The sequence below is a fragment of the Ambystoma mexicanum genome, chromosome 1p (genome assembly GCF_040938575.1).
Source record: "Ambystoma mexicanum isolate Mex_15411 chromosome 1p, UKY_AmexF1_1, whole genome shotgun sequence".
Lineage (NCBI taxonomy): Eukaryota > Metazoa > Chordata > Amphibia > Caudata > Ambystomatidae > Ambystoma > Ambystoma mexicanum.
The window spans coordinates 522,182,512-522,207,205 of record NC_090921.1 but is presented as its reverse complement, the minus strand read 5'-3'; the positions used below and the strand labels follow the sequence as shown (position 1 = coordinate 522,207,205).

The following is a 24,694-nucleotide window of genomic DNA, read 5'->3' as shown; positions in this document are numbered from 1 at the left end:
GGTTTTTTTTAAAAGATAATTCACCATAAAGGTCATCTTTCACGTCAGTTTATCGATGTCCTCACATGTCCATTGGGCCGATCTTGGAATGGACAGGCCTAGTGTAAAAGCTTGAGGAGTAACTGGGGGTAAAGGTGAGGGCTGAACTTTATTCTTTAGGGGACCTGCTAAGGAATCTTCTTCCTGAGGAAGTGAATCTCTCTTCTTGTGAGGATGGGGATCCCTATCCCTGGGTGTAGAAGGGGACCTTTCCTTATGAAGTGTCTTGGAAGAGTGCTTCTTGGACTCCTTCCCCTTCAGTGGGTTTTTCAGGACATGTTTCTTTACCAGGTGGGATAATCCCGACTGTATGGAGTCTTTAGCCGTCTTCGACGAGGCACGTCGAACTTCGGCTGCGGGGTGACCCGCAGCCTCGTCTGTCGACGTGCGACTGTTGGTAACAGATTTAGACACAACGTCTGTGCTGTCTTTAGTTAGTCCGGGCCTCTCATGCGGCGATTGGGACCTCGAGTGCCCAGAGGACAAGGATTCTACGGAGCTCTCCCTAGACGTCATGCGTGAGCCCTTGGTCGACGAACGCGTTGAGTCACAGCCCTTGGCTGTGTGCTTAGTGGAAGGGGCTGTGTGAACGCTGATGCTGCCGGATGTTGTCCCTGTAACAGGGCCGCCGGCCTGTCTGTTGGGGTCAGGGGCTTTCACTTGGGAAACCGAAGAATCCCTGTCGCCTTCACCATCCGAAAAGGCGGCATTGCTGCCGTCGCTGGAGGTCCCCTCCAGGTCCATGATGGCCTCGGCCTGCATGGTGTGGTGGGCTCACCGCCTATAACGTCTAAGGTTTAAAGAGCTTACAGGCTCAACAGTTCCCTTTGGCGTGATCCCGAGGGACCCTTGTCGACCCTGGGGAATTTTTTGTTGCACTTTGGGCAGAACTTGAAAGGGTTCTATCCATAATTAAATGAAACGGCAGCTAGGCGAGAATAATGTATGAAAAGGGGTAAATACATTCTCAAATGTCCTCCCTCCTCTCTGCCTACTGTGTGGGCCTAAGTGGCCCTCCAAGGCCGGAAGGATTTGTCGATGGGAGTCTTCGACGGTCGTTTTCTTCACCGCTGTCGGAGAGGTTATCGATAGTCAGTGAACAAAGATTTAAAGGATAGGAAGAGTAACTCATTTTAGTTTGATAAATCAATGGCGTTATGCCGAAATGAGAACTCTGCAAAATAGCGTCCGTCTACGATGGAGGAAAAAACCAATCTGAGGGATCTCGACGCGTGAAGTACCATGGGTACAGTGGATGTCACACTAGGGATAGTATTACTGGCACGCCTTGTCAACGTCATTTTACGAATATCGAAAACAACATCTGTAATACTCCGCAGTTTCCACTATATGTCGGCCTATGCACAGCATGTGATCTAAGCAGATTCCACAAGCCTCAGAAACATATATACACTTTTTTGTTTTCATAGTTTGCCACAAACCAATGGGGTTTCCCGGACTGAATCGCAGATATAGTGAATAACCTTGTCCCGATGAAGGCCCGAGATTTAAAAAATCTGAGAACGCAGAGGATAGGCGTATCTCAAGAAGTGGGCCTAAACACATTGTGTCGACTAAGATCCGACTAGATATCATCAATTGACTAGCCCTACTTTATTCTGATAGGGACATTCATACTTTCTTTTCCACAACACGACACAGAATTATATCACTAAATCATTAGGAAATCAGGAGAGTTTAGAGTATATGAAAGTATGTTATCTTAACAAAGCTCTACTAGATGTACTAATTATGTTGTGTGTGGGTTATGCTTGTTTAAAAATATTTATAAGAAAATACATTTTGAACATCTGCTCTGTAATGGAGGACGTGTTTAGTATAGATGAAGTATACTGCGGATAATAACCCACGGAAACAAGTGTTTTTTGTCTACTGCAAGACTTGTCCTTGGCCTCAAGCCCAGGGGCCGTATCTCTCCAGCTTTGAAATCTCTTCACTGGCTCCCTGTGGCAGCAAGGATCAAGTTCAAGATCCTTTACATCGTCCACAAGGCGTTCTGGGGCCTGGGACCACACGAACTCCAACTCTCACTTCCCAAACATCTCCCTTCTCAAGCCCTTTGTCCTTCCACCTTCAACTCTCTCAGGGTCAGTCGTTTTTCCGAGCAGAGAGTTGGGGGCAGATCGCTCTTTCGGCTGGGACCTCTCCCTCTGGAACAGCCTCCCTGCCCCTCTCAAACTTGAGCAGAACCACATTGGTTTCCAGAAGCAATTCAAGACCTTCCTTAATGCTTCCACTTTCTCTCTTCATCTCTCTGCTGATGCCCCGACTGCTCCATGCACTGGTCTCCTGGCTATCCTCTGAACTTGGGCCCAGGCTCCTGCTTGTCCAGTTGCCCTTCGCACTGCCACCTGGCTCCCCCAGCACTTGTGGCCTGTATCTGCAACCCTACAGCCCCCCCCGCTCTGCACTTATAAGCCACCTGATGGCTGCACTTATTGAGTTACCTGCACTTAGCCACTCGCTGGCTGCAGTTGAGTTATCTGCACTTCTCTGCTCCTCCCTCCCCCCGGCACATCTCCCATTCCTCTTCCTTGCACTTGCGCGATCTGAATGACACAAGGCCTAGTATGATCATTGTTTTGTCCTCCCACCGTTTACCCCTCCTTGTCATGTCACGCCTAGAAACACTTGTGTATTGATATTGATATTTTATTTGTATCGCACTCATACATAAGTGTTTCAGAGTGCGACAAGGCAAGGGAGGAGAACAAGGCAGAACAAAAACAACAATCTTACTAGGCCCAGTGACTATGAGAACACACAAGTGCATGGGAGCGGGAAAGGGGAAAAGTGAATGGAAGGGGGAGAAGTAGAAAGTGCGGAGGAAAGGACAACAGATAAATATGAAAATAAATAAATAATAAAAGGCAACAAACTGTGGTAGTGCAGCCAGCAAGTGGCAAGTGCTGGGTTTAAGGTAGCAGACAGGGTATGTCTGAAAAGTGCATGAAATAAAGGGGGGAGGGGGCTGTACGGTTACTGATACAGACCCCAGTTCAGGGGATTGCCCGGAGGAATTGCTGGTGGGTGGCAGGTTGAGCACGTACCTGGGCCCGGAAGACAGAGGGCAGGCCAGGTGCACAGTGCAGAGAGAGAGAAGATTAGCAGGGGAGAGGAGGGCTGAAGGTCGAAGCAAAGAGGAAGGTCTTGAGGTGTTCCGGAAACCAGAGATGGTTCTCAAGTTTCAGAGTATCAGGGAGGCCGTACCAGAGGGAGACCCTAGCCGAAGACAGATCTACCCCCAGCGTGTTTCTTTGACTAACGAGTGACCCTAAGGGAGTTAGAGGTAGAGGAGCGAAGAGCTCAAGAGGGGAGTTATTTCCGGAGGGATAGCTGTATGTATTTTGGACCCAGGCCTCACAAAGCCTTGAAACAATGCATAGGGTTTTGAATGTAATCCTTGTGTCCACTGGGAGCCAGTGGAGAGATTTCTCGGGCTGGAGAGATACGATCCCAGGGCTTGAGGCCAAGGACAAATCTTGCAGTCTTGTTCTGGATGAGTTGCAAAGGGCAGAGAGTAGAGGCAGGTACATTTAGAAAGCGGCTGTTACAATATTACAACCTGGCGAGAACCAGGGCTCGGGAGATAGTGGGCTTCTGGGGAAGGAGAGGAAAGGCAGAGTATCTCTGAGGAGGTGCAATAGGAAATTTGACTTTTTAGAGACATCAGAGATGTTGCCAGTGAAGGAAAACGTAGAATCAAAGATGACCCTAAGGTTCTTAGCCTTGCAGGTGGGGGTAGGAGGAGGGCCAAGGGAGGCGGCCAGAAAGTGAGGGGAAAGGGTGAAGGTGTGCCAATGAGGAGGATCTCCGTCTTGCTAGCATTCAGTCGGAGATCGTTGGCGGAACACCAACCCTGAATGGCAGTTAGGCAATCAGAGATGAGAGAAGGAGAAGAGGTGGCCGAGGGAAAACTGAAAATGAGCTGAGCGTCGTCAGCGTAGCACTGGAAATTGGAGCAGAAAATGGCAATGCAGTGAGCAAGAGTTTCCAAGTATTTGTTGAAAAGCCAGGGCGAGAGGTTAGATCCCTGGAGAACACCACAGGTATAAATGCAGATAGATCAAAGGAAGGACCCAAGTTAGATCTGGTAGGGTCGATCAGAGAGGAAAGAGGTCAGCCAGGCCAGAGCCTGATCGGTGATACCCATGTTGTCACAGACGAATGAGCAGGATGGTATGGTTGACCAATGTCGAAGGCAGAAGAAAGATCGAGTAGGATGAGGACAGAGGGAATGTTAGAGTCAAGGTTGGAGGGCAGACCTTCACAGATGTTCAGGAGAACAGTTCCCGTGCTTATGGCAGCTCTAAAGCCAGACTGATGGTGAGGGAGACAGCCAACCGAATCAGAATGAAGGTTAAGTTGAGAGATGGCCAGTTTTTCCAGGAGTTTGCCCAGAAAAGGACTAATGGAAATTGGGCAATAGTTACCCGGGCAAGAAGGATCAGCTGTGGGTTTCTTGAGAAGAGGATGCACAAGAGTGTGCTTTAGAGGGGAGGGGAAGGCTCCTGAGGCAAAGGAGAGGTTGCAGAAATTGGCAAGGGCCGGAGAGAGGGTATCAATGTGGTCGTTGATGGTTTTAGAGGAACAGAGATGAACCTGTTTTGACAAGGCTTTCATAGATCGGACTTGTCTAGCGACCTCGTCAGGGGACAAAAGAAGAAAGGACGAGAAAGAAGGCGGGGGTGGCTGAAGGAGGGTCAGTGTTCACAGAGGGAGAAGGGAGAGGAGGGGAGGAGAGGGTGGACAGGATATCCTGAGTTTTTTTAGATGACGTGAGAGGCAAGGGCATTGCAAAGAGCATGTGAGGCGGCAAGAGGGGTAGAGACTGCAGCAGGGTTGGCTAGGGAGAGTCTAGATGGAAATTGAGGTCACCAAGGAGAAGGAGATGAGTGGGTGAGTTCAGGAGGGAGGAAGAGAGGTCTGCCCACTCAGAGAGAAATTAGGTGATATGACCAGGAGGCCGGTAGATAGTAGCTACAGTGAGAGAATGGCTTGGGGGAGAGAGAGAGAGAGAGAGCCTGCAGACAAGGCATTCAATAGAGGAGTAGGTCTGAGCGGGAATGATAGAGACAGGAATCCACTCAGGAAAGATCAGGGCTACTCCCCCTCCGGACCGAGAGGCTATAGGTGCAGAGAGGATCTTGTAGCCATCAGGGAGGAGAGTGTCAAAGCTTGTGACAGAGCTGGCCGTGACCCATGTCTCCGTAACACTGAGGTCAAGTTCTTCCAGTAGGTTGCAGGTGTCAGAGGAGTGTTTGACAGCAGAGCAAGAGTTGAGTGTGACAAGATGAAGAAGGTTGCCAGCCTTAAAGACCTTCCATGGAGGAGAGGTACACCCTGCGGAGGAGAGGGAGCCCGAGGTGGGGCAGAGGAGGAAGAAAGAGAGGGCAAGGTAGCCAAGGGGGAGAGGAGGGGACAGCAGGAGATGAAAGGAAATTGATGAGGCGAGGGAAGCGCCTATCAAAGAGGAGGAGATTGGCCTGAGGGCCTTGGACCATGATGGTGCCATTAAGGTAGACATTCATGATGACTTTAGGGTAATCGAAGGAAGCCATGAGAACTTCCCAGCAGGTGCCACCATTAATGGGAGAGGAGGAGACAGAACAGAGCACAGAAATCATATGAAGAGTACGACAAAGAGGAAGTCGGTGACAGTCTGTCTAGAGGAAGCGCAGAAATAGGTGTCAGCGATAGAGAGACCACGGTTTGAGGACAGGATATCCTTTTTCAACTTCTTCCTACCCGACTTAGTGAGAAGGGAAGGATAGTCAATGGAGAAGCAGTTGGAAAAGATAGGAGAGACAGAGCGCCATGGGAGTGGAAGCGAGGAAAGTAGGGAGAAGCGGGGGTGGTGGGGCAGGTAGGAGTGAAACAAAGAGCGGTGAAGACACAGGCCGGCAAGTTACAGAGAAGCAACAGTTATACGCAAAGTGCAGAGCAGGTTTGCAAAGTACAGTAAGATTTGACTTTCAAACCAAAAAGCAAAAACAGCGAGATTTGGCTTTCAAACCAAAAACAAAAACAGTAAGACTTGAATTTCCGATTGGGTTCAGAAGTTAACTAAGGGTCTAGAAACGCAGAACAAATCAAATCAGAATGCAAACATGGGTGAGACAAGCAGAAGGGACAGTGAAAGTAAAAAAAGGGGGTATGAGTCAGTCCAGAAGGAAGTAACTAACCCATAGTTAGTTGAGGTGCAAGGGTACAGAGAGGACCCCAAGTAGCGGACAGGGAGCAGACAGGGGCCTTGGTCATGGGCCTTTGATGTGGGGGCAGCTAAAGCCTGCAGGTCCCCAGTTGGTTGTGAAGAGGCACGTTATAAATGCCATATCACATCATATCATAGATGTGTGTTATTTGAGATTAAGCTTGTGTGGTTTATGAATTGTTTAATTAATTGTATGTAAATTAGTGTAAAAAACGAAACATATTTTGGTTAATGGATAAATAAATTTATATTTTGTAGATAAAAAGAAGCTCTGTTGCTATACCTGATGATTGATATAACATTGGGTCAGTACGGCGTGTCACTGTGAAATAAGTGCAAGAGGGAGGGGTAACCTGTTCTTCTTACGATACATTGTGCTCTGTAAACTGCCAGAGGTTCTAGTAAATGTATGTGCTGTCTTCTTAGTGAGAGAGACCATGTTTCTTGAGCCGTGAAGTGTAGCTAATGGGAGTCCGAACCTGCCAGTGATTCGCCTGTTGTTTTTTCGGTGACTTGGCGGGTTGACAAATGTTTTCTCTTTTCACATGTTTTCTTTTGTTCACAATTTTAGAGCCAACCAAAGTGTGTGCAAAACGTCCACTACATCATCCCACACAAGTGCTGATTTATTGTCAATAATGACCCCTCGAAACTGCTTCTATTGGCAGGGGACAAGACAATTTCTTTTCATGGATTGAAAACCACAGTCGATGTAAATGTTTGATTGTTATCGGAGTATTTTGGCGGCATACAGATGGATTTTCTCATTACTAACCAGTCGCGCAGATAATGGTACACTAGAATGCCCTCCCCTGTGTAGGTGTGCTGCTACAACTACTAGTACTTTTATGAACACTCGAGGGGCTGATGCAATCCCGAAAGGGAGTACTTTGAATTGATAACGGACTGGAACTAGTTTGAATCTTAGATACTTTCGATGTGCAGGCAGCATTGAAATATGAAAAGTATACATCTTTCATATCTGCTGTTGCCAGAAAATCGTCTTTGTTTAGTAGGGGAATGACATCCTACAATGTTGTCATTCTGAGATTTTGTGGTTTGACATATGCATTTGCTGGACTTGATCCAGCACTGGTCTTTATGTTTTGTCTTTCTTTCAAACATGGAAGTACACAGAATAAATATGCTGCGATAGATGGACTTGCTCTACTGCTTCTTTCTGCTTGCAGAATTTGAAGGTGTTCTGGCAGCATTCATTTGTTTCTTGGGGGTAATTGGGTGGTTTCTAAATAAACTCTGGGTAATACCCTCTGCTTAGGGTTGACAAGATCCACTTGTCTGACTTTATTCCCTCCCATGTGTGGTTGTATGATGATATTCGACCCCCTACTGTGGTAATATGTTAGGGAACTTGAACCAGAGAGTCATTGTTTTGGGGCAGCAGCCATTCCGCTAGAAGACAGGCCTCTTCCGTGGCTTCTTCCCCTCCTAAACGGTCTTTGGATGCAAGAAGGTGCTGCATTCTGTTGACCTTGGTGTGCAAACCAAGTACTTGAGCCTGGTGAATAGGAGGACTGGGTAGCTGTTCTAGAAAAAGATTTGTGTACGAAAACCATGTCGACTGGTTACCAAACCTTTGGTTAAAAAGTTTTACTTGTGATCTGGGCATAGTACTTTATTGCTTCATGCTCCTTTTTGGCCTTCTTTAAGACCTGAACAACCTCTGCCTTACCAAAGAGAACACTGTCCTCAACTGGCATGTTTAGAAAAGTATCTTTAGTCTCTGGCATAAATCCCGATCCTCACAACCAGGCATGTCTTTTGACTAGAGTTCCTCCAGCTGTTAATCTATCCGCCGTCTCTGCTAAGTAGAGTGTTTTTATTAGCGGTCATTGAAGATTATTTCCCCTCTAATAGAACCTTTAGCATTTCTGACTTTAAAGGTTCTTGGACATCACTAACCAGATTCTACATTTGAACCCACTGTGCCCTATTAAAGCTATCCACGAGGGCTGTGACATTAGCAATTCGAGTTTCATGTGCTGCAGAGGTGCTTTTTCCCCAGAGCATTTATTGTCTTGCTCTCCTTAGCTGATGGAGCTTCAGAAGATGTTACAGGTATTTCCTGCTCTTTTATGAATAGCGGTTATCTATGCAGGAGTGGCTAGAGATGGAGTTATCCTTCTTTTCACTAACTGCAGGAAGGGAATGCACTGTTCTATTTCCTTCTTCTCATTAAGGATTTTGTTGAAGAACTCAGTGATCTTCTCTGACTAATGTGTCTCTATTTTAAAGTCAGCAGCCTTTTTAAAGGATCATTATATAAAATATGATCATCTAGAAGGAATGATGAAACTGGATTTGTCAATATCTGGGGAAGGCACAGGGTAGTCATCAGGTTAAGTAACATGATCTTCCTCAAGCGTCCCCTCTTCATCATCAGTATAATCCTCAACCTGAATAGGGTCTTCATATACTGGTGTTGTAGCCTGTTTTGACTTTTTAGGTGGTAAAATATCTTTGGAAACAATATGTTCTCTCTTAATGGAGTGTTTGTCTAAAAGCTCCATAAAAGAGGACATTTTGGCCATAGTTTTCTCAAATCTTTCCTTTGTCTAGGAGAAGTAAATTCTATTGGAAATAAACTCCTCCTTCCTCGCCCATCTGCGCTGCTTCCGTGAGAAGAATACTTGAGGACTTTGTTCTCCGTCTGAGTTGATCTCATTACCTTGTTGGTTATCGCTTCCTTCCACAATATGGGTAGCTTCGGAGGGATTAACTTCGGCCTCCTCATTTCTTTGATGATCTTCGCTTCCTTCCACAATGTGAATTGCTTCGGAGAGATTAACTTCCTTCTCACGTTCTAAGCTTTTCTGTTCCTGAGCCATGGTAAGAGTATTAGTATTTGCAAAGATAAGTCCAGACATTTGCAGGAGGATCATAAGTGCAAATTGTAGCGAAGCAACAGAGGACTGTAACTCGGCAATCTTGTTTGCCCTAGGGTACAGACAGTCAGGCGCTCCTGCCTGTTTATCAGGTACATCCTCCCTGGAAGTCATTACTAGGTTAGGCCGACAGTCATCCATAGCTCCCAATAGGGTTAAGTAGATCAGGCGGAACACTCGTATTACTTTCATTATGAGGCAGGGTGCCGCTTCCCACTGTCAACGGTATTTGCGATGATATCCCTCTCTAAATGTTTAAACACAGCTCCAATAGGGAGTTATTCTCAATATCATCGGAATTAGTCGAATTCATTAGAGTACTGCCACTGGGGCCTGGGACTACTGTTTCCTCAATTGTTGTTGAGTTAATATCAGGGAGTGGATTCACAGGAAAAAAAAAACAGTAATTACACCATGATCAGCAGGAATGGAGTTCTTAGCTTTCTTTTTGGATTTAGATTTATTCTCCATCGTTTGCATCTCCGCATTATCCTTGCTGGGTTGTTTCTTTGTTTTCCGCAAGTTGTATTTAGATTGTGAAGCTCTTCTCCCCTGCGGCATTTCAGTATGAGCAATAAATGCTGTATCCAACTAATGATCTTCTATTCTTTACTATAATACTTTCCACCTGTTATTGCAGGGACTAGCTCAGCAGCCACTGAAAAAGAAAGCTAATGATCCGCTTTAGTGCAGGAACGCAGAGAAAAATACCCCACAGTCACCTGCAGGCCACCTACTAGTTTTGCTCAGCACACAAATTACAATTTACTAGTACGGCAGCAGCAATTAGTCTCAGGTGGGTTTCACCTGCCTGTATAGGATCAAAGGTCAAAGGCCTGCAGTCTCCTGTACACGTTGCTTGTGCTCTTGGTTATAGACCAATTTACAGCAGCCCCCGCCCTAATCCAATATTGAACGAGCAGTCAGATGGATCCCAATGCTGCACCCTTACTATCTCCAAGTGTCACCCCCAAAGCACTCCTGCTCCCAATCTCCAGTCAGAGATAGCAGTCGAATAGCGTTATCAAGTCTGGGAGTAGGTGCAAGAAGAGGAAACAGCCGTTATTAAGCCATCGATCATTGGGGAGGAAGTCAAAAAGACAGTCGAGGTAAGCAGGCACGGCGAGGAGAGTTATAGCCGATCACACTCGTAGTGCAGCTCATCCCCCCTCTCCCTATCTTATTCCTTTACTGCTCGCCGCTCTTACTGGCATTACTGGCCGCCTCCGGCGTGGCACTCAACAGTACACATGCAATGGTAAGACCGCACAACTTTCCTTTGGTTTCTGCACTGGAGAGTCAATGTAGATATTAATGCCACAGGGTACAGCGGGCCCTCGAACTGAAATAGGGTTATCCCAATGTGCCAGTAAACTGACCCGTAGGCGGCAAAACTGGCAAAAATGTACTAAAATCACTAGGGAGGAAAACTAAATAAATAAAGGTATATTGTATGGTTGTGTATATTATGTGTAATATATGTGTATATTATGAATATATTATGTATTCTATAATTTTTATCTAAACATCTCATATGTCTGTTATATCTGAGTGACTATCTTTATGTCTTCTACTCCACGAGACCTCTGCTCCAACAAAACAGCAGAGTCTTACCTCATTGTAGCTGCAGCAGCAGTGTCGTCGTGCATGCCGCGCCTGGAATTCTGCTTCCGGTTCCCCTTTAAGATATGTAGTGTACGATGCAATACGGGGGGCGCTGGGAGCACGCTTGGAAGAGCTAGAAAGGCTCTACTCAGCTCTGATGCAGCCCCAAAACCGTTTCCTGCTCTTGTGGTTCTGAGGAAAGAGCCCTCAAGCAATGGCTCAATGGAGCACAAGGGAGATTCCTCGACCGTCAAGCCACACTGGTCACCACACCGTTACTGCTAAGCTCTCCTGTACTCAACGCGAGTAATAGCTGCTTCCAATGGGTCCAGATGGGATTGCCCAACATGGATAGTGCACAGAAGTTTACAGCAGGCAGTACTAGACAGTGCTCTTGAAGGAGAAAAGGGCTTTGGCTAGCTGGAGACTGGCAGTGCAACAGCCTTGGATTTTCTGCCAAGTACTGCGCCTATCACTTGCAGGACATGGACACTAAAAGAAAAGCATGCTCTGTGGTGGTGCAAGCTCGGAAATGTACTGTGGCGAACCGGGAGGAGGAGTCAGTCTAAGAAGTGCCATATTTTAAGGATGTTTGTTTGAATAAAAAGAAAACGCCTATCTAGCCCTAATGCAATGAGGGAAGATCCCTCCCTAACCAACTAAAATAAGGGTGCTTTTCAAAGTCCAAATCCTATTAAGTAACTAGCCCTACCACTTAAGAAGAAAGAAAAAAAAAAGAAAAAAAAAAGGGGAGACAGGAGCAATAGCCTCTATCCTTGGCGTCTGCCTGGCCCAAGCAGGTGGATCCCTTTTCAGCAGGTTTTAAAAGTTTGTCAGTTTCTCGGAATACAGTCATCAACTGCTCTGCAGCTTCTCTATGCCACATCTTCATTCCATACAGTTCCCTCTTTCCAGAAAGGAAAGATTTTCTTAATACGATATCACCATTTCAGACTTGGTGCATGACAATGTTCTGGTTTTGTACTTAATGACGGGAACCCTCCAGGAGCTCTCTCTCTCTCTCCAGTTCAGCTCATTATCTTTCGTGTTTCCTTGGATCCACAAAGTCCTTTGTCCCTCTGACAGGATTACTTTAGTGAGGCCCCGGTAGGGTGACTGTCTTTGCAAGTTTTCTTGACTCCCATAACCCCTGTGGTTCTCCCAGCTTCTTAGGGTTTTCCAAAGCCCTCTGGCCCTCTTATAAGCGTGCTTTGGTTTGGCTTGGATAGGGGATCTGCCTGCTCAGGATCATCAGGAACCCATAACGTTTGGGGCCTCCAAAGCCTCAAATATCACTGTTCGTCCCTATCAATGGTGTTACCTCTGCAGTGGTTTCTCCGATGCAGTCAGGTCTCGGCATCAGTTAACTGGCCCCAGGCCCACCATGACGTCTATGTGGTCATGCCACCAGGCGAGACAGACACTTTACCGTGCCTGTCTTCACCCAGGCTTCTTTGGCGTTCAGAACGCCAGCCTTCCGGCGTCTTACGAGTTTCCCCACTCTCCCGCTTGCTCCGCAGTCTACCGGTGCTCCACCCCTCCAGGGCATAGGATTCTCTCTCCTTGATTCCATGTTCCTTGTGGTTTTTATGTACGTCATTACAAACAAAAGCATTGTCTCATTACTCTTTGACTGTGGAGTTCAGGCAGGATACAACATTACCTGAAGCCAAAGAGATTGAAGAAATTTCACTAGTTGGTGAATCCAAAACAGGGTTAACAACAGTACTTCCGATTCCCATGTAGGAAGATAATGTGTTCTGGACAAGGAGTTCACTGTGGGAATGGGTTTCCTTGTAGCCAAGAGGGGGTCACTCCAAGTCAGGTTCCACTTGCAAATACCACTAGGGCACGTCTTGCTGAGCGGGTTCACCTCACTAGCCTTAGGACCACTTTGTCTTTAGGTGTAGTGACAAAGGGTTCTGAGACTGATGACGCTTGTAGCTCACGTACTCTTCTTATAGACGTGATGGCTATAAGAAAGGCGGCTTTGTAGTTGAGATCTTTGACGCTTGCTTTTTGCATAGGCTCGAAGGGAGGACCCATAAACTTGGTTAGGACATTTAAATCCCACCCTGGGTGCAGGGGGGTTGAAATTGGGGCATAAATCCTTTTTGACCTTTCCATGAAGGCTTTCACGACTTGAATCTTCCACCGTGACACCACTAAATCGACATTAAGAGAATTAAACACTAAACCTGAGTCTAACAATTGTAGCAGGTAGTGCACTATGTTGGGAGGTGAACAGTCAATGAGACTGACATTAGACTTTCAACACCATATTACAAATTGCTTCCATTTGTTAAAGTAGCAGTGTCTAGTGTTGGGTTTGTGTGCCTCTTTTAAAATGTCATTGCCTCTGTCAGGTAGGTTAAGGTGTCCTAAATATGACTTCAGGAGCAAAACAGTTAAGTTGATTGTGTGAGGGTGTGGATGGAGTGTTGTTCCTTGATGATGTGACAACATGTTGTAAGGGCTGGGTAGTTTGATTGGTGACATCTTGAAGATGGGGAACCATGTTTTTCGTGCCCACATAGGAGCAACTAGGATTATTTTTAAGTGTTCCTGATGCAACTTGCGGATCGCGCTGTTGGGAAGTGGGGTAGGGGAAAACGTGTACGCATATATCCCTGGCCAATTGATCTGCAGTGCATTCCCCATGGACTCTTTCAGGGGAAAGCTGGAGGCATAGGTGTGGCAGTTTGCGCTTTCTTGTGTGGCAAACAAATCTATGTTGGGTTGACCCCATTTTGTAAAAATGCTGTTCACAATGTCTGTATGCAACTCCCACTTGTGTTCTGAGGGAATTTCTGCTTAGCACGTCTGATAGACAGTTGTGTTCCCCAGGAACATGTGACACAAGGTAAATGTTCTGGAGACTCCACCTCCAAATCTTTTGCGCTAGTCTGGATAGACTTAGTGAATGTGTCCCGTCCTATTTGTTGATATAGAACATGGCGGTTGTGCTGTCTTTGAGGACTAGTACTGTCTTCCCCTCCAGCTGGTGTTGGAAAGCTTGTAAAGGCTTTGAACACTTCTAGCAACTCTATGATATTGATATGTATGTTTGATAGCTGGTGTGTCCACATGCCGTGTGCTGTCTGGTGGAGATAATGAGCACCCCACCCTGAAAGTGATGCATCTGTTGTCAGAGTGGCTTGTATTGAAGAGGGCAGGGGGGCAAAGGGGTTTCCCTTTAGTAGGTTGTCCTTAGTAGGTTGTCCTTTGTCCACCACTACAGTGCTTCTACCACAGTCTGCAAAACTATCATTAGATCATCCCATTGTCGCTCTGCGAGGCTATGATATAATATGATAGTTTATTTATATAGTGCCTGTACACAATGTTTTTCAAAGCGCTTCAAAGCAAGGAAGGGAACAAGGGAAAATATGACATTCTTACAGGCCATGAACAGTAAGGATGTGAAATTAACTATCGTACTCGGCCTGACAACATTTCAGATAGTGCAAGTGCTAAGGAAGGGAGGGGGAGAGTTGGAAGGAAATGGAAACAGACAGGCGACTACCGTACTAGGCCTGACAACATTTCTGGTAGAGCTGGAGGAAAACAAAAGGGAGAGGGGTGCAGAAAGGGAGGGGAGGAACAAAACAAGTGACTATCGAACTAGGCCTGACAACGTTTCAGATAGTGAGGGAGGGGGGGGGGCAACAGTAAGGGGATAGGGGAGCGACAGACGAGGTTGCTATCATAGTATGTCCAGGGACAATTCTGATAGATTTAGTGCATAGAAGAAAGAAAGGGGAGGAGGGGAGGAGATAGGAAAAGGGAGAGGGAGGGGAGGAGAGAACCGAGAGTAAGCAGTCAAAAAGATTGGAGAAGCAAGAGAGGAGAGCGAATACAATTGCAGAAGTCAGTAGTAACACATAACGTTGCAAGCCAGGATACAAGATGAAGATAAAACAGCATGCTTCAGGGCCACCATGAGTACAAGATGCAAAGGAAGTCCAGCATGAGAGTTGAGAAAGGGTGACGCACCGTGAATCAATGAAGTCCAGAAAAGTAAAATCCAGCATTGGCCACAAGACGATGATGGTGAAACCAGAATGTATCAGGACAGACTCCTGTGTGCAGGAGGGGGGGGTGGTTGCACAAGGGAACAACACGGGGGGACCAGAGAGGGTGGGGGCTGGCCTGTTGGGACAGAGGGTGTAAACACATGTTGGTGTATGCTTACCTTCTGTCTTAGCAGGGGGACGGACCCTGGATCCTCCTGGTCCAAACAGGTCCAAACAGCAATAGCCCTTTTCTTTGACTGCCCTTCACTTTGGACGCCCGGGCGAGAGACGCCCTTCATCTAAGAGTTAAGAGCAGGAAGGAAGAGGCAGGGCTAAGAAGGTGGGCGGGGCTTAGGCCAGGTGACCTAGATCCGCTTACAGCTGCTCCCCAGCTGCAAAGGAAAAGAGGCTGTAGGGCTCCTTAAGTAGGGAAAAGAGGCAAGCAAGAAGGCACCAGGTGGGCGGGGCTTGCTAAGTGGTGAAAAGGAGTGGCAAGCAGGAAGGCAGAAGGTGGGCGGGGCTTGATCAGTGGTGAAAAGGAGCGGCAACCAGGAAGGCACCAGGTGGGCAGGGCTTAGGCCAGGTGACCTGGATCCACTTAAACCTGCTCCCCAGCTGCAAAGGAAAAGAGGCTAGAGGGCTCCTTAAGTAGGGAAAAGAGCGGCAAGCAGGAAGGCACCAGGTGGCCGGGCTTAGGCCAGGTGACCTAGATCCACTTACACCTGCTCCCTATCATGCCAATAAGGTGCACCACCCTCCGGACAGTTATCTGGCGACCGGCTGTGTAACAAGTGACTTGAAGCTGCATGTTCTGGACCCTCTCGTTGGAGGGGAAGTCTAGGGTGTTTTCTATTTGAATAACTGCCCCCAGAAATTGTTTCACTTGGCTGGGAGCAGACTTGATTATATTTAGTTGATGGAAAACCCTAGTTGGAACAAGAGGTTTATGGTGACTTGATTGTTGTTCTGACACATTTGCAGTGGGACTCCCTGTTATGTCATAAAAGGCTGTCCTCAAGATTAATCAACATTGACTTTATTAGGTTTTGCCTTGAGAGCAGGTTCTTTCTTTAACAGACCCCCACTTATCCCCGATTAATGTATTTTCTGGGAGGTGGGTATATTTCGTATATCTGGGACCTACAGTTCTCGCGTCAGCTTCTTTTTTTTTTCATTTGTTTTGTTTTTTTCTTTTGTCTTGCTGTTGTAAATATAGAACGTTTTTCCTGTATTTCTGTGCGTTTTATACACAGCAATGATCCTTGATCAGTCCTTATCTTCATTAGGGTTGATCGTACTGCATTCTGACATATTGCGTTCAAGTATGCAGGTACAGTGTTGTGATGAGCTGACCGGTTTCAGTGGTAGGAGACCAATTTCATCAGGACTGAAAACAGCTTAACCATGTATGTTGCTGTTGGTGTTTTAGGGCTAGAAATAGGTTCCTTACATGCATGCGGACCAGTCCCCCAATTATTTGGTGTGTTCTCTTCTTGGGAGGGTCCTAGATTTATGGATGTAGGCGTCAGTCCTACTGCAGATGCCACTGTGAATCGGACTTCTGCACAGGGTACCCAATCAAAGACAAGTTCTCTTCAGGGCAGTGTCAGAATCTGCATTTATGTCTTCCCTTGGCTTGATTAAATTCCCTCGATCGCAGCAAAGACCCCGATGAGGCAGCTTCCGTGCAGGACTCTAGAAAGCGTATTCGAGCAGTGAGACTCACTCAGGTGCTGGGGAGTGGTCCTTTTTTAAAGGAACTATTATAAATAAAATTGCCCAAATCCTAACGTGTAGACACAATATCCAAGGGAAGATTTGGGTATTTGACCACCCTTATGGTCCAGTACGTGGATACCCCACTCCCTGTAATGAGCCAATCCTCTAGATAAGGGTACACTGGGATTGGTTGCCTGTGCAGGTGAGCCGTAACTACCGCCAATACTTTTGTGAATACCCGAGGGGCTGAAGCAATCCCAAAGGTTAGCATTTTGAAGTGGTAGTGTGTGGTGTGATGAATCCAATGGATCCCTCACTAAACCCCTGCCTCAAGTCTCCTCCCAGGTGGCCAGGTAAAGGCAGACGCTTCTTGATCCTGACCTTGGGGGATGGTGTTCTGCGGGAAGATCACCTATGAGGAGAAAAGGCCCCGGGAAGCGAGTGGAATCCGTGGGGTGAGACACAGTATTTGCCTTCCTCCAAGGAAGACATATCTCAGATGTCGAAGCTTGTCATCATAATAATTTGTATATTCCACAAATTGAACATCTTTCTGTGGGTCAAAATAATCCACAACCCTTTGGCATAAAGAGAAATAAAACCCCTTCTCAAACCAGAGGAACTCATGCAACTAAAATCTCCAATAACTGCCAAATATATGGTGAAAGGAAGTATGTGAATAATAACACTCTGAATTTTAAATAACGTTATTCCTCCTATCAATCAAGCCACATGACTAACCCTTATGACTTTTAGAAAATATTATGAATAACAGAAAAACTAACTTTGTTAATAGGGACTTCAAGTCCCATAATTCCCTAAATACTGGTACGAGGAAGAGGGCTGAATAGGAACAGTACAAGAGTGGTCAACTAATTATTGCAAATGACCAACACCTGAAAGAGGCAGATGCTTAACAGCACCCCTAAGATGCAGGTAATGGAGAGAAGAGAAGCTCAGGCTGCAGTAGAGAAGGCAGAAGGAGAGCAGTGTGAGCCGAAGGAGCAGTGCAGACTGTGTATGCAGGCGAGGTTGGGGCTAGAGAAGGAAGACGCCAAGACATTGGAAAGCCAAAGACTGTGGCTGATCCAGACAGGGTCTGTGTCTCCAAATGTCCAAGATGCAGAGGTTGTGCAGTGTGTCAAGGGAACGCTGGCCCTTTGAAGGCTCATTCTGCAGAGGCTGCGCAGAGGAAGGTGAAAGCAGCAAGGGAAGTTTTCCCTCTGCGGTAGCTGTCGTGCACCAGGAACTGTCAGGATCAAGGAAGGCTCCAGCAACAAGAGGCGGGGGCGAAGGCGGAACAAGAGAATGTTTGCTGGGTCGCTGGGAGGAATACATAGAACCACAGAGAGGATCGAAGGCGTGCAACATTCACAGTGTGAAAGTGACTGCGGGATGCTCCGAAACCGCTCGCGTGGTGCAGATAGTTTCAATCACATATGAGTGAAAGAAGTGTTAAAAATATTTTTGAATACCGAACAATTAAAAAGCAGCGAAAGTGGCCTTTTAAGACAGCATGTGACTGTAAAATTGGGCATGTGAGTTTACAGAAAGTCCAACAACCCCGGGAGGCAACATTGTTAAAAGTTAATACCTGCAACTATTACCCAAGCCAATAGAATCTAAAACCTAAGCAATATAAGTTTAACAGATATTGCCTAAGACGAAAGGCGAGTAATAGAAGACGACCGCAGGGTTGTGTAGTCTGTTATTCATGTTTGATGAACTATAAAAACACATTGCCAAAGCCAAGAAAAAAAGCAGAACACACCTCTATCTTTGTCAATATTTATTTATGGGTGCAAAAAGGCTGCCCTTCTGAATAAGGTTATTCAGAGGGAGAGAAACAATTTGCAGAGGAATCTTAAAGAGCTCAAAGGTGAATCATGTTTCCCTGAAAGGGTGATAAAGGTTTAATGCTGCTAACCAAAAACATTGTGAAGTTGTTGCAAAGTTGTTCAAGTTAAAAGTTACCAGAGCTGTTCGGTCAGGGGAGTATACCCGAATGGCGAAATTTTGAAGTAGTATGCTGCCATGGGAACAGACCAGGTAGTAGTTGACAAAGTGCTGAACTGTGGTCCTGATGCACAATGTTATATCATTTATGGTGCTGAAGGAAGAATTGTATAATCCTGCTGTAGAGGAGTTATATTTCTTTAAAGGATTCAGTTGTGGCAAAAATCATCCTGACAAAGACAATGTGTGTTACCTTGTGGAGGCGATTATTTTGAGGTTCTTTCATATGGGAAGAAGAGAAAGAACACTCTCTGTTGACGTTTTGGAACTTTCTATTGTTCAGTGGAAGTTACAAAGAACAGTGTTAGAACTTTGTTTCCAACCAGGATCCTTCTTATTTTCATTTGAACTGTGGAACAAGAACCCAAGTTGAATATGTGGAAAGGGAATTCACCCAAATCATGAGCCAGAACTGTGCTCATATTGCAGGTTCAATTATGATGATGTTGTGTTGTACTGCCATGCATTTCTTTATTAACTGGTTGAAAGTATAAGTGTGAGGAACAGATGAACAAGTTACTTACCAACTAATTTCCGAAGAGCAGCAAAGCTGGATGGAATACATCTAAGATGAGGAATACGTTGGAAGAACATCCAATCGAAAGAACGTTACCAGTTGGTAAGTAACTTGTTCTTCGAGTGGATTGTGTCCTCCAACGTATTCCTCAAATCAGTATGGACAATTCCTCTGGAGGAGGGGGTAGATTTTTCGATACTCTTAGATAGCTTATTATAGTACTGCTTTTCCAAAGTTAGCTCCCTAGACTGGGAAGCATCCAGGTTATAGAATTTTGAGAAGGTGTGTAGCGAAGACCAAGTTGCTGCTTCGCAAATGGATCTTATTGAACACCTCTTTGAAGGGCCGTGGAGGAGGCGATGCCTCTGGTGGAATGAGCCCTTAACCCTTCTGGAGGGTCTTTTTGAGCTAGTCTGTAGCATTCTGAAATGCACAGCACAATCCAGCGTGAAATTGTCTGTTTTGTCACCGATTGACCCAGTTTCCTTCCTGTGTAACCTATAAACAGCTGGTTGTCCGCTCTAAGGCTGGAAAGTCTAGAGATGGAAAAGCTTAAAGCTCTTTTCGGATCTAACCTGTGTAATCTTTCCTCCTCCTTCGAAGGATGGGGTGGAGGATAGAATGCGGATAAGACAATTTTCTGACTTAAATGAAAATCAGATATTACTTTTGGTAAAAATGATGGTTTTACCCTCAACACAACTCCTTATGGAACACAGTATAGGGTGGCCCAGAAGACAGTGCCTGCAATTCGCTCCCTCTTCTTGCTGATGTTAGAGCAACCAAGAAGGCTGTTTCCCACGTTAGTAATCTTAATGGACATGTGTGCATAGGCTCAAAAGGAGCACACATTAAGAATTTTAGGACTAAATTTAGATCCCAGATCGGTACTTGAAATGGGTGAGGAGGAAACACATTAGTGAGTCCTTTTAAGAATTGTATTATCAAAAGGAATTTTGAAGTAGGAGCATTCTTCCGATGAGCGCTTGAAAATGGAAAGCGCCGCAAGGTAACCTTTTATTGTTCCAATATTCAGACCTCTATGTGCTAGGGTCAGAAGGAAAGATAATACTTCCGGAATAGAACATAGAAAAGGATCGACATTCTTTTCTCTGCACCAGTTGCGAAACATTTTCCAACGGCAACGGTATAGAGACTTTGTTGCTGGCTTTCTTGCCGAAAGCAACACCTCCATAACGTCATCTGGAAGGTTCCAATCCCTGTATCTCAGCCTTTGAGATACCAAGCATGAAGGTTGAGCGTTTTGACCTCTGGATGGAGAACCTGACCTTCCATTTGAGAGAGAAGGTTCTCTATCTGAGGAAGACGTACTGGAGGACAGATGGACATGTCTAGAAGGTCCGGGTACCACGTTCTCCTGGCCCAATCCGAGTAAATTAGGATCATGCGGCTCCGAAACCATTTCAGCCTCCTGATGACCTGAGGAATGACGGGAATCGGAGGGAACGTGTACAATAGTGGGAAATTCCACTCCACCACGAACGTGCCCCGCAGGGCTCCTCTCGGGGGAAATTCCCTTGAGCAATACCTTTCGCATTTTGGATTGATTCAGGTTGCAAACAGGTCTACTTGAGGGGTTCCCCAAAGGGCGAAGATCTCTTGAATGACTTCCTGAGCCAGTTCCCATTCGTGGGATACCGTGCTCTGCCTGCTCAGAGCATCTGCCGTCATATTCTCTTCCCCGGCTAGATGAATTGCCGTTAAAGAGATTCCCTCCTGAATCGCCCAATAACAGAGCTGCATTGCCTCTCTGCACAGGGGTAGTGACCCCCACACCACCTCTTTTGTTTAGGTAGTGCATGGCCACTGTATTGTCCATCATTATCAGGACATTCTTTCCCATGACAGATGGTAGGAAGGCCTTCAGCGCTAGTCTGATTGCCCTCAGCTCTAAAAGGTTGATATGTAGTTTGGACTCCAATGGAGACCAACGACCGCTGATTGTCAAATCGTTGGCATGAGCTCACCACCCCAGGAGTGAGGCGTTCGTCACTACTGTGATCTCCGGCCATGGTTGCCAAAAGGGTTCTCCTTTTAGGATGTTCTCTGGACAGGTCCACCATAAAAGGTCTTGTCTGACCTTGTTCAGAATCTGAAGATCTGTCATTTGACCCGAGAACTGGGACCACTGAGTGTTTAGGGCTCATTGAAGGGATCTCATCCTCAAGCGTGCCTCTGGCACCAGAAAAATGCAGGATGCCATGAGGCCGAGCAACCTTAAAAAGTCGTAAACCTGGAGATTTTGGGCATTTTGGAAACCATCTGAAGAATGTCTTGAGCCCTCGACTTGGGAGGCAAGCTCTTTCCCAAGGACGCGTTTAATACAGCTCCTATGTACTGATGCTGTTGGGAAGGTGTCATCTGTGACTTCTTGAAATTGAGGGAGAAGCCCAGTTTGTGGAGGAAGTGGCAGGTGACTTTCAGATGATCCAGTGCTTGCTCGGCAGAGCACGCTCTGATCAACCAATCGTCCAGATAGGGGTAGACATGAATTCCCCCTCTCCTGAGGTGCGCAGCCACCACTACCATTAACTTGGTGAAGACCCTCGGGGCGGAGGTCGACCCGAATGGCAGGACTCGAAACTGATAGTGTGAGTCGCCAACTACGAACCTCAGGTATTTTCTGTGTTTGAGATGAATCGGCACATGAAAATAAGCATCCTGGAGGTCCAATGACACCAACCAGTCCTGGAGATGAAGGGCCTGAAGGATCTGAGAAATGGTAACCATCTTGAACGTGTCCTTCCTGATGAACTTGTTCAAGTTTCTCAAGTCCAAGATGGGTCTCAGTCCTCCGTCCTTTTTGGGGATCAAAAAATACGGGGAGTACCAACCCTTGTTCCTCTCCGCTGCAGGTACTGGTTCTATAGCACCTTTCTCCAGCAGGGTTAGAACTTCCTGCTGTAGGAGCGGGTTTGAAAGTTTCAACGGGTGTCTCCCTGGTGGATTGCTTTTAGGTTGCTTTAGTAAAGGAAGGCAATAGCCTTGGGCTATTATTTCTAGAGCCCAAATATCTGAAGTAATGGCTCTCCATTCTTGCAGATGCTGCGACAGCCTGCCTCCTACAGGTGTTTTGTGGTGGATGTTGCAGCTGCTGATGGCAAAGAGGCTGCAGCTGGAGCTGGCTTAGCACGTTTTCCTCGTCCACCACGAGTGGCCTTTCTTTGGCCTCTTTGACTGGCCATTCCTCTCGTCTTCCCGTATGAGGTGTAATAACGATAGGATCGTCCCCTCCATGAATGCCCTTGCGCATGAAAAGGCTTAGGTTGCCTAATAGCAGCTCTTAAGGATTTTGCCGCTGCTTTTGAGGTCTGCAACCTCTCAAGGCTCTCGTCAGCCTTGTTGCAAAAAAGGTGAGACTCGTCAAAAGGCATGTTCAGGAGGCGGTTCTGTACATCCGGTGCAAAACCCGACTTCGTAACCACGCAAACCTGCGCATTACCATGCGAGTGCCCATGGACCTGCTTACACTATCCGCAGTGTCCAATCCAGATTGAAGGGATTCCTGCATGGCCTCCTTTCCATCTCTAGCGATGGATAGGAAACCTTCCTTTTCTTCCCCTTCTGGTATGTGCTCCGCCGCCATTGTAATGCACTCCCATAGAGTGTACGAAAATTTTGCCAAGGCACATGTGGAGTTGGCAGATTTTAATACCATGCTCCCGGCTGAAAATATCTTCCGTGCCTAACCATCCACACGCTTATCGTCCCTGTCTGGAGGGATAGACGGATACGCAAGTTTGTTGGAAGCTGTGGCTGCCTGTATGACCAAACTCTCGGGAGTTGGATGTTTTGACAGATAGCCGGGGTCGCTACTGGCTGGGCGGTATTTTGATGCGAGGGATTTATTAACCAGAGGAATAGAATCTGAAGTTTCCCAATTCTTGGCCACCCCGTTTTGTAAGGCTACATGAAAAGGTAGTACTGGCTCTTCAGTGGGACCATGGTCCAATATGTCTGTTAAATCATCCTGGACGAATTGGGCTGGTGGTCTAGCCCATCCCAAGTAATCTACCACCTTGGTCATTAACTGACGGTAAGATGGACTGGCATGCTCTCCTGGATCTGGTCTACCAAAGTCATTCTCAGGAGAGGTGTCAATGCCACTTGCATTGTGCAAAGACTCCACCAATTCCCTCATTCTGCTTTCCTCTGAGATCAAGCATTCTGGGACATTTGGGGTGCCATACTCCAATCCAAAAGGTACATTTTCCTCCTCGGATCTCTCCTGTTCCTCAAAAACTGAGGTCAAGGATTTGAAAAACTCCTTCCTAGGGAGAGGCTTGAAAACCTTCTCTGGGAGAGGAGGAGGAAGAAGTGTAGTACCAGGCTCTGAAGGAATTACATGTTTAACTTTTTCCTTCTCTTTTTATGGCTGCCCTGGCTTGGTTGGAGCCTTTGGCGCCGAGGGTTTCGGCATCGACATCGATAAAGGTGTTGACGGCGTCGACGACATAGTGGTCGTCGACAGGGTCTGCTTCGAGGGCGTCGAGGTGGCCTTCGACGGTTTCCCCTTCGAGGTGTAGTAGGACTCGGACGGCGTCGGTGACCTCGAGCGGTCGACTCGACTCGAGCGTTTTTCGCTCGGCATCTTGGAAGGTTCCCTATCCTTCCTTTTACAATCACCCGGGCTCGAGGGCGCGCGAGTGTCGGCGCAATGACGCTCCCGGCCGGCTTCCAAAGAAGGCGCAGACAGAGGCTTCGTCTTCTTAAACACCTCCATCATTTTGACCCTGAATGCTTCCCACTCTTCGGTAGACAAATGTTTTGTGGGGCATTTCATTTTCGGAGACTCGTCTGACGACGAGGTGGAGGGAGACCTATGGCGTCGTTTCATCGACTTTTTCGACGAAGATGACAAGCGATGAGAATCGCTTCGGGATCTAGACCAATGCCTTTCGCGTCAAGGAGATTTTTCCCCATGGGTTCTCGACTCGACGCTAGTGGCTTTTCGATCCTTCCAACCTACCTGTAGCTTTCCTCTCCTTTCTCGCAAGGCCTTCCCTGTCATCGCTTGACACTTCGAACAGGCCTCCATGTCGTTGCCTTCTCCGAGACACCACAAACACTTGCGGTGCGGGTCAGTGATCAACATTTTTGAGCCGCACGACTTGCATTTCTTAAAACCCGATCTCGGGGTCGTTGTCGGTGTCGATGATGAGGACATAATTACTTTGTGTTATATTATATTTCTTGACAGACCTCGAGGCGTGCCGAATGTCCGAAGCAACGTAACTGCGGAAAAACGGAACTGAGGCCAACAGGTGCCGCGCGTGCTACTTATACATCCGATGACATCACCCTCGACGGAGGCCTTCCGAGGGACCATCGACTTGATGACATCGACGCACATCGGCCTCTGACGAAAAAATTTCCGAAGAGCAGCAAAGCTGGATGGAATACATCTAAGATGAGGAATACGTTGGAGGACACAATCCACTCGAAATCCTTTGTTAGAGTGTTTCCGTTAGTTACTTTAGGCAGGGAAATCCTTGTTAGGTGAATTTTGAAAACTCTTTACAAAGTCGTCCGCCTCATATTACTTGCCCCTCCCAGTGGACGCTACCTTGAACCTAGGCATTGAACTATGAAAGTATGCATCTTTAATGTCTAGTGTTAT

At 46.7% G+C, this 24,694-nt stretch overlaps 1 protein-coding gene across 4 annotated transcripts in view; it reads right to left on the bottom strand.

The window, feature by feature from the left end:
- The window catches only part of ZFR2 (zinc finger RNA binding protein 2), a 2,121,586-nt gene that overhangs the window by 1,797,924 nt on the left and 298,968 nt on the right, over positions 1-24,694 (bottom strand). The gene's annotated exons all lie outside the window — the stretch shown is intronic.